Source organism: Dromaius novaehollandiae, chromosome W, assembly GCF_036370855.1.
Source record: "Dromaius novaehollandiae isolate bDroNov1 chromosome W, bDroNov1.hap1, whole genome shotgun sequence".
NCBI lineage: Eukaryota > Metazoa > Chordata > Aves > Casuariiformes > Dromaiidae > Dromaius > Dromaius novaehollandiae.
The window spans coordinates 58,478,936-58,488,483 of record NC_088130.1 but is presented as its reverse complement, the minus strand read 5'-3'; the positions used below and the strand labels follow the sequence as shown (position 1 = coordinate 58,488,483).

Genomic DNA, 9,548 nt, shown 5'->3' with positions numbered 1-9,548 from the left:
GTTCCACGAAACAATTCCTAGAACAGCTCTACGTTCTAGGAAGGGTGAGACCAGCCAGCAAGGGTGAGACCTGCTGGAGGTGTCAGCCGTGGCTCCACGAGGCAGATGTCACAGGTGGGTTTGGGGAATGACCAAGCACTTGCCCTGCAGTGAAGAGCTACCTTCTCCTAGAGCCCCACTGCTTGATGTAAGCAAATAGCTAAAGAAACCAGTCCATCCTATGCCTTTTCTGGGAAAGCTGAGGTCCAGGAACAAATTCCAAGTATGGTGCTGTCACAGTTGAATATATGGTGCCAATACACTAGAGGAACCCATACATGTCAAGAGTAAATTCAGGATTTCTTACGTTTCATCCTAGTTCATTCCTGTTCCACCCTCCATGTATCTTGAAGAGGTGTGTGCTGCTAAGTGTGATGCTAGTGATAATTACTGACTTGCCACTTCTAAAGGAAATTTTCTCAGTTACTTTTGTTTTGCACTGGTTACGTTTTATTTTTGCATGGATTCAGGCAAGCACAGCCAATAGGTGTCTAAAAGGGGGAAATGAAAGGGGGAAGCAAAACAGTGGTTAGTCAGCTATTGCAAGTAGATTGCAAAAGCATGAGCATAATATGTTAACAGTACAACAAATCGCCTAAATTCAGAGTTGCCTGATTTGAAATACCTCTCCCAAATCTCACCAAATATCAGCTATGTGTGAAAAACTCCAATTTCGGTTAATGGCAGATCTTCCATTAACTTTAATACGAGCTGAACTTAGCTGTATGAATGTGTAATCCTGGCTCTGTGCCTGCTCATTTCAACAAGGGTTTGGTGAATGTTGATTTTGGAAAGGAAACTGAATTGAAGTTAAAGGTCTGATGTCCTTGTCTCCATCTAACTGTGGATGAATTATTAATAGCTGTCAGTGCGGATGGTTGCTGCTTGGGATTGTTGCTTGAAATAACCTATTCTGGCTAATAATTGTCACAAGGTATATATGTTTTATCCTGTTCTTGCAGTGTTTTTTACTGAGTGTTAAGCTTATTCCTCTGTCACCTCCTTGCCAAAATCCTGTTTAGTGTCCAACACTAACAAGTGGCTTTAAAGGCTTATGAAAAGGGTCATAAACATGATTTCCACTTGTGGAATTACTTCTTGTTAGAAAAAAAACAAAAACCCTTTCCATAAAACCTCCCTGCTTCCCATGCCCAGCTGGCACTGGGAGTGTAACTCTGCACTTACCCATATGTTGGTAAAATCTTTTGTAAATCTTTATTTTTTTAATGAAGTCACTCATGGGTTTTGCACCCTGTCTCCATCCAAAAATAGCATGAACCTTACCTGACCATATAATGTAAGTAATATTTCTTTCTCTTCTAGAGTTGATAATGGCAGACCTGGAATTGTACATAGACAGTAAGGAAAGTGAGCAACCACCTTTAATCTGTGCTGGTCCAAGTAGAAGACTGGTAAGTGAACTATTTAAAACCTTAACCCCCCACCATCTAATTTTCTCCTGAGTCAGGGGGATGCTGTGTTTATTACATACTAGCTTCTTCCTTCTCCATGGGGTGAAATGGTGTTTTGTATCCATCCAACAAGAGCAGGAAAGATGTTCTTAGTGCGGTAGTCAAGCTATAACCCATTCTGCTGATTTTAAGCGCACCTGCTAAAGACAAATTCTTGTTTTTCTCTTACTTCCTGTATCCTGCTTGCATTCACACTTGGATGACTTCTTCAAACACTCAGATTGCTTTTCTGACTGCGATTCCCTGCTTGGTACTGATGGGCTCCACCAGGGCCAGCAGGTCTAGGGTAGACCATCCACACCCTTCTCAAAGGGCACCAGACAGCCTGCTCAGCCTCTCCTGGTGCTTTTCCCACCAGCCGGGCGTCCCCCTGTTGTGCCTTCCTGGGCTGCGTGGCCTCGGTGGTGTTTCACGCTCCCCTCCTGCCTCTTTAACTCTCTCCTTGATCATCCATCCCAGCTCCATGCTACTCCTCTTGGACCTTTTCTTTTTCAAAAAAAAGGTAATGATGAGTACCCTTGTCTGCATGTTCAGGACTCATCTCCAGTAAATTTAACTGGCCTTTTAAAAGGTTTGTCCTGAAATACAGCAGGAATATCCTGATGATGGGAGCCTGGCTGAAGACTTGCTCTGAAGACAGCTCTATACTCCAGGGTTAGTTTAATTCTCTTATTAGAGACATGTCAGTATTATGAGTGCCAGCTCAAGGTCTAATTAATGATCACCTAGGTTATGACGTTTTTGCAATGCTGGTTCTGAGAAGTTAAGATCAGTCTGTGGCGGTTTCTACTACAGGAGATCCAAGCTCTTGAACACTGAGCTCTTGAAGTAAGACCATCATGTCATTGGTACTACCTAGGGTGTTGCAGACGAAAAGCATGGATGGAGGATGAGCAGATCTTGACAGTCTGAAGATCAGAGGTGACAGTGAGGTGATATTCTGAAGGGACACAGAGCATGTAGGTTGCTTTTCTGCAATGTTCAAGCATTCTTCTTTGTAAGCTGCAAACTGCACAGAGCAGTTCTCTCCTGAGGTCCTGCCTTAGAGGCACTAACTCTGAGTACCCAGAAAAGAAAACCAGCTTGAAATCCTGTGGAGTATAATATTCTCCCTCAGTCGCCTCGGGCCTTAGCTCCCTCCACATCCTGAACGCATCTTATCCGTATCCCAAGTCTGTGAGGTCAATACGAATATTTCTTTCTCGCACCTACCTCTGGGAAAACATTTGGAAGAATGTTATTAATCCCCTTGGTGCCCTGCATGTCTAGGAGATGTCTACAAAACAGCACGCAAGCAGCCCTTGGAAGCAGCATAACGAGGCAGGTCTGATCCAAATAACAACGGAAGCCTGTCACACACCTAAATAAACAGGCGAGCACGCCAATGAACACATTCATTTGCAGGGTGATGTTAGCGGTAGGAGCAGCATGCTGCTGCCTGGATTTTCAGGCTGAATGCTTTTTAACACACAAATGAAATGAGTTGTTCTGCTGGGCTCAGCTACCAGGCTCTGGTTTTATCCAGAACAACGCAGAAGAGCTGCGGCATTTCTGTAGATCCTCTGTAAGCTCTCAAAGCACTTGACAAACACTAACTTTTGCCCTTTCTGCAGTCAGGTGCTGGGTAATTTCCTGCTCTAGAGATGGGGAAAGCGCAGATGCACTGGCTGCTCTGTAAACAGAGCAAAACAGAAAAAAGCCAGCCTGAAGATGGACATAGAGAAAAGGAGTCAGAGCCAGTGACAGCGAGCCAGGGACTCTGCAACAGCAGGTCACAGGCTGTAGGGCCTCCGGCATGTACTTAGGTGCGTATTCCTGATAGTGTCTGATAACACTCACTGCTTTGAGTTGGAGACTTTCAAAATAGAAGGCAGCATAGGAAACAGAGCCCTAGGTGATACGTGCATTAGAGGTTCCTGCAATTCAGCTGAAGAGTAAGGAGGTCACTTCAACCTCGTCAAGACTTGCTTGGGAGAGGGCTGGAAGGAAGACGCCAACCTGAAGTGAAAGGGGAGAAGTGGGTGAAGGGTAGAGTTTGGGGGCCCCATTGCACACAGCTAGCAGAGAGGGACGTCCTGAAGGCGGAGGGGGATCGTGGCTGTTATTTCCCCATCCAGCCAACTTCCTTCGTGAGGCAAAGCTGAGGAAGTCTAGTGATGAAGTAAAATGACTGCTTCGCTCCTGAGACATATGCAAAACCTATATGCACGTAACCTAGTGGCCAGTGGGCATTTTGCCCCCTTCCCTGTGGACAGCCTAGAGGGTGTTAGTCCGCTAAAGCTCTCTGATTAAGAGCCTGGCTTTTTATCGGTCCTTGTGCTGGCCATGCGAAGTGGGGCCTGCCTGGGCACGGGCAGCACTGCAAGCTGCCGCCTGAAAGTCACAGGCTGATCTGAAGCGATCCGGGAGCCCCATGACGGCCTTCAAGAGGGTGACCTGGACCTGTCCTGGATGACAAGCCATTTCATTTCAACAGCATAGATGAGGGAACCAATTACAGCGAGACAGATGTGGGAAAGCCATAATGTGGGATTCATGGCGTGACTACCCTTAAAAACATAGTTGAAATTAATCAAATTAAAACCTACCTCTTTAAATGTAAAAATCTAATATCTTTGGTATCAGCTCGAGAGTAGCTCTATTTTGCAGCTGTACATTGAATTAAGGGCTTTGTCTATAATAACTCAATCTATGTCCCTAGTCGATCAGATATAGCACCTGCGTATTAAACATAAATTTCCTGTTGTGACTTTTTGCTTCCAGCCTTATTGTCCCTCAATTATCTCTTCTGGACTATATTTGTTAGCTACTTGGTCCAAATACTTGGATAGACTCTTAAATCCTTTTATATCTGATTAGATATTTGCTGAAATCTTGCTGAGTCTAAATAGCAAAACCGGAAACTTTACTTTTGCATTTGTGCTATTTAGTTGCACAAATAAAGAGGCCAGGACTCCCTAGCGATTCTGTACTACCCTTTGGTGTCCTTATTTCATCTCCACATCCTCCCTTTTAATCTGGATAATCCAGCCAACATTGACTTTAACCTTTGCCCTCAAAAGACATCAGGCAGCCTTATATATGTGACACCCACAAATCTCCAGGTGGACCTTTGAACCAGATATCCTCACATGTCTTTAAAGACTTCATTTCATTCAGCCTAGGCAACATGGCTACAGGAACTATGCTTTTAAAAATACCCCATTTGCATGGGCTAAGCCCTTATCGTAGTTTATAAGTGTTTCTGTGCAATTTAAATCAAAATAAACCTTTCATTTCCCGCCATAGTCATGCTACTGGGAAAACAAGTTTGTTTAATTCGCCATTAATAACTTTAATAGGGACCATGAAACCAGGAATTTATGCAATTTTGGTACTCCGTCAGCATCTTTCATTTCAGGAGCAAAACATGTCCCCTGGCTGAATTAAAAAAACTTCCTGTATTAGTTGCATTTAATTAAAGCACTCGCTCACCATGTGCAAGTAGGAAAGGAGCCTGTGTCACCTGAATCCTCTGCTCTTACACAGTGCAACTTTATTTTGAAACTTTGATCAAGGATTCCTTTAATTTAGTTACATTTCCTTTAATATTAAGTTTTCTTTTAATATTCTGCCTGCTTAGAAAGGGTCACAGGTCCTCTTTTCTCTGCTGCATACAAATGTAACTGCATGAAATCAAAGCCCCAGAATCCAAGCTTTAAGCACCTTGACACATTATTTTACAGCTCTTTCCTGATCCCTCTGCCTGTTTCCCTCTAACTTGTGACTCGCGTTCCCTGTATGAAAGCAGCAAAGGAACAGCTTGATGCCCTCTTTCTTGTACTGTCCTTTTTATAGGGTTCCTTCTGCCCATATGAGGTTCCTGCGTATCTCTATTCCCAGCCGTGCCCCCGTCTATTTGCTATTCTGCCTGAAGTCAATGGTCCCTGTGAGCTTTAGACCCCGGCAGCCAGGATTTCCTGGTGCTGGCTGCCGCAACAAATTCCTGACGCTGCAGCGCTCGGTGTGAGAATAGGGGAAATCAATGACTTCTCAGAGATAAATTATTGCTTTTTGTTTACTTTGGCTTTTGTTTGTAAGCCACGCAACACGCTGCGGATTTCTTTAACTCTTCCATCACAGGCTTTCCGGGCAATGCAAAAGGTGCTCACGTCCCCTCGCGCTGCCCGTTCCTCGGTCTGTATTTGACGCTTGCTACAGGCGCAGTTAATCCGCCTGCAGGATAGCGGCTCCGCCACGGGACCATCAGTCTCGTGTCCGGGCAGGCACACGAGACCAAATCTGCGCAGCTGCTTGCACCGTGTGTCCGTCCGGTGTCTTAAACGGGAGAAAGCCGCCGGGAGAGGGCTGGGGCGGAGCGGGGCTGCCGTGCCCGCTGCCTGGTGCGAGGCACGCGGAGCTCGGTGTCCCTCCGAGCCGCCGAGCAACCAAAATCCCACGTGAATCGTGTGCGCTTTTTTATTTTTTTTTTCTCTCTCTCGCTGCAAATCTCTTATCTGGACAAACATTTCCTGGCCTGCCCCAGTTCTCATACTGCCCGGGAGGTCTAACACAATTCGGACTGAACAGACTACCGAACAGGGAGATTTATGATTTTTTGCGAATGAGGCTGCAGGTTGTTTTTGTTCCAATTAAACAATGGAAATACGGAAAAACAAACGGTGCTGTTAAAATAATCACAGAATCCGTGTGATGTGGGGGGCAGAAATGAAGTTCACCACTACTTCATGTGTATGTGCAGCACCCAGACCCCTCTATATAGCTGTTTTACAAATGTAACAAAAAATCAAATGTAAAAGGCTTACCTGTGAAACACCTGGGTTGCTGCTGCATTACTTAGACTTTAATCTAAGGTTCTGAATAGTGAGTTCCTTCAAACAGGTACTAGCCTTTTGTTTTGCTTTGTTGTTATGGTTTTCTTATGTTGTATCTATCTATCTATCTATCTTTTGCAACTATCTGTTGCAACTGGTTTTGCCATCTTCCTTCCTCCAAAATGACCACTGCCTGAGGATAAGGATAAGGGGGAGTTCAGGATTCCTTCCTGAGTAAGTAGCTTTCTTTAATTTTAAACAGTTGAGAAATACTGACCTAGATTATCCCATTTTTAAAGAGACATCTTGAATGCTGTGATTTTCTGTTTTAAATTTTCTTTTGGTGCATAAAAGACCCACAGGATTGTCCCACATTTTGGAAAAAAAATATTTGAGGCCATCTTGTGCAGTACGGCAATGATAGTTTTCATGTAGAGCTAAAGGAAAGTTGGGCCAAGCTTTGAATGTTCACTCAATACTTGTATTTTCCCCCACTTTGTTTCCATGCCTGTGTGTGACTGTGAGTACGTGTTTGTGCTGCTTGTTTTTTTCTAGTTTACAGATGCCTTCTGAGGTCTTATGGACTCTCAGGTGCAGAGTGTACCAGCTGGGATGTGCGTTGGATCATATGAAGCAGGATTTTTAATTGATCGTTTGGGGCTGGGCTTTGCCTGTCCCTGATGGAGCTTGCTGTGAGGGGCGGCTGAGGTACCTGGTCTTTCGGGCAGAGGGATACAAGAAGCAGTCCTAGTAAAAGGGACCCTGTAATATTTCACAGGCCCATTCTTGTTTAATGCAGTATTGCTATCTGTTGTTGCAGCACTAAGCTGAGCCACTTAAATCATTAACTGTGTTGCTTAAGGGATACTGTCATCCCAAATCACGCCAACGACGCTTTAATAATTCACTATCTAAAATCCTCTATTTCCACACGTAACCCCACTAGAAAGCAAGCCTTATCATATTGATTCAAGCTTATCGTGAAAGGCTCACACCTCAGACAGGCTCCATTTTGGTTCTGAATCTACCTCCAGGTCATGTAAATTTGGTTTTACTTCAGTTTTTTAATTGAGATTTTAATTGTAAACAACAGTGAAGCTGAGGCTGTGAGCAGAGCTCCTTGCCCTGAGAAACTGAATTGAAGAGCGTTAATTTGGGTGGGGGGATTGGTATCTTTATCTCTTTTTTGTGTCTGGTGGAGAAGCCAAAAGTGGTGGTTTACCCACCAGTGGTCCATCTCCTTTTTACATACATAAACTGAATGATCCATTGCAATACTTTTGTGCTGAACCAGTGAAAACTGCAGCAAGCTCGACTGAGTGTTGACTCATGGGCACTGTTTTTCTAAATATAGGTACATATTTCTGACAAAACACACACTGCGAATCTGTAAACATACTAGGTTGTAGACTGGCCTGTTACAGGACTTTTACTGTGTTCGTGAAGAACCACAATGCCAGGCTTTAGAACATATCTGTAACATGTGGGAGATAATGTAGTATCTATACAGCATATAGATATACCTCTGCAAAAAGTTTCTGAGCTGCTTCTATAGTTATGCATGAAAGAACGTTTGTCTCTACAACCAATAAGTTATGTATATCTCTAAGAATCATTCTTACCAACATTATTATTAGACCTCTTCTCAGATGAATTTTCTACAGTACTATACCATTTATGCCAGGAGTCAAATTAGGAGCCTAATTTGCAATTATTTGAGAAAATAGTTTTTAAACTACCATGTGTATCCTCAAAGAGATAAAGATTTTCAAAATAAGTTTTTAGTGCTAAACTTAATGCTATTTTTAATGCTAAGATTGAAAAGGATATTAGGACCCAGATTCATCCTATATAGCCATAGGACTCTGAGGGAGTGCTCATGATGAATGGAGGAAGACAGCTGTCTCCAGGATGTGCTCCTGGTCTCAGTTAGGCAGAGCCTTTCTCTCAGTTGCATCTCTCTCTAATGACTGTGTAGGGAGCCTGAACTGCTCCTAATTTAAGAAGGATGAATCTGATCCATTAGTGTGCTCTATGACGAGGAATTTCATCAAAGCGGCTGTCCTGGGTCAGACCAAGGTTTCATCCAGCTCAGTATCCTGTCTCCAGCAGTGGCTGTAAGTGATAGACAGGGAAGAGCAAAGCCAGGAAAAGCAAACATGATGCTTCCCCAGAGCAGTTTCGTAACCTCTGTCTTCAGCTCAGGAATTTCTTCAGCTGGACGTCTTTTCTGCGTATTTAGTAACCCCCAATGGATTTCTCCTCCATGTGCTTGTCTGGTGTCCCCTTGAGCCCAGCTGCATCTTCACATGTGCCACAGTATCTGCTGGCAATGAGGTCTCGGGGGGCATCAAGCACCACCTCCATGTCAGTGCTTTAAACTTCGCTGCCAGGAGCCGCATCTGACGTCTTTAAGTCTAGTCACCTAAAGAGAGGGCTAACATAGTCAGTCCATCTTTAGCCTTTCCATCCAGGAAGAAGCTGGAGAGGCATCAAATAGTAGTTGTGGTCAGTGCCCTGCGCACACCAAGGGGCTTGGCAGCCTCGTCCCCGATCTCCTGGGGCTTTCGCTGCCTGGGCTCAAGCCCAGCTCTCTTCTGGTTGCTGGGGCTGAGCCTGGCTGCCATCCCTGACCTGCCCTGCTCACCTGGCTCGGGCCCTTTGGGACTGGTGCGGTCGGTGCGGTCACTGCCCCGCCGGCCTTGCCCTTGCCTTTGGCTCCCAGCTCGCTGTCCCTTACAGGGCAGCCCGCTCTGGCTGCTCCTGGACACCTGCTTTCTGGCCTCATGAGTGCATGATCAGTTAGCCAAATCATTTTGGATGTTAAACGAATCTGCATATTGTAGCAATGTCTCCTAGCGATGTCCTCCCCCTCCCCTTACCAACTCCACTGCATGTACAAGACCTCCAGTTCAACCATGGCATAAAATGCAGGTATTGGTTCAGTTTCAGCATAGCAGAGGGAATTATGATGATTATAAGGATGCATGAGAAAAGAGCCCAGATCTGTGCATCTGTTAATGTTTACAGTAACACTATTATACTGTTAGACTAGTTCTCACTATAGGAATCAAGGGCACAGTAAGGTGGCAATCTTATTGTCTGCGGAAAAAAATATATACAAAGCAATGAGGTTTTCCAAAAAATGTGTTTTGAAATGCTGTGGAAAGCTATATTTCCTTACAGTTCTGATGAAACGCTAAGTACCTGAGTTTATGGAGTT

The 9,548-nt window shown here is 44.5% G+C and overlaps 1 long non-coding RNA gene across 2 annotated transcripts in view; it reads left to right on the top strand.

Annotated features, from left to right (window-relative positions):
- The first annotated feature begins 888 nt into the window (after positions 1-888).
- Positions 889-9,548, top strand: part of LOC135324142 (uncharacterized) — a 33,225-nt gene continuing 24,565 nt past the window's right edge. The window contains exons 1-2 of one of the 2 annotated variants that reach the window (XR_010385487.1): positions 889-973; positions 1,363-1,451. This is a non-coding gene — a long non-coding RNA (uncharacterized LOC135324142). Of the gene's footprint in view, positions 974-1,195; positions 1,235-1,362; positions 1,452-9,548 lie in introns of those variants that run through there. The other variant, XR_010385486.1, reaches the window with a different exon arrangement.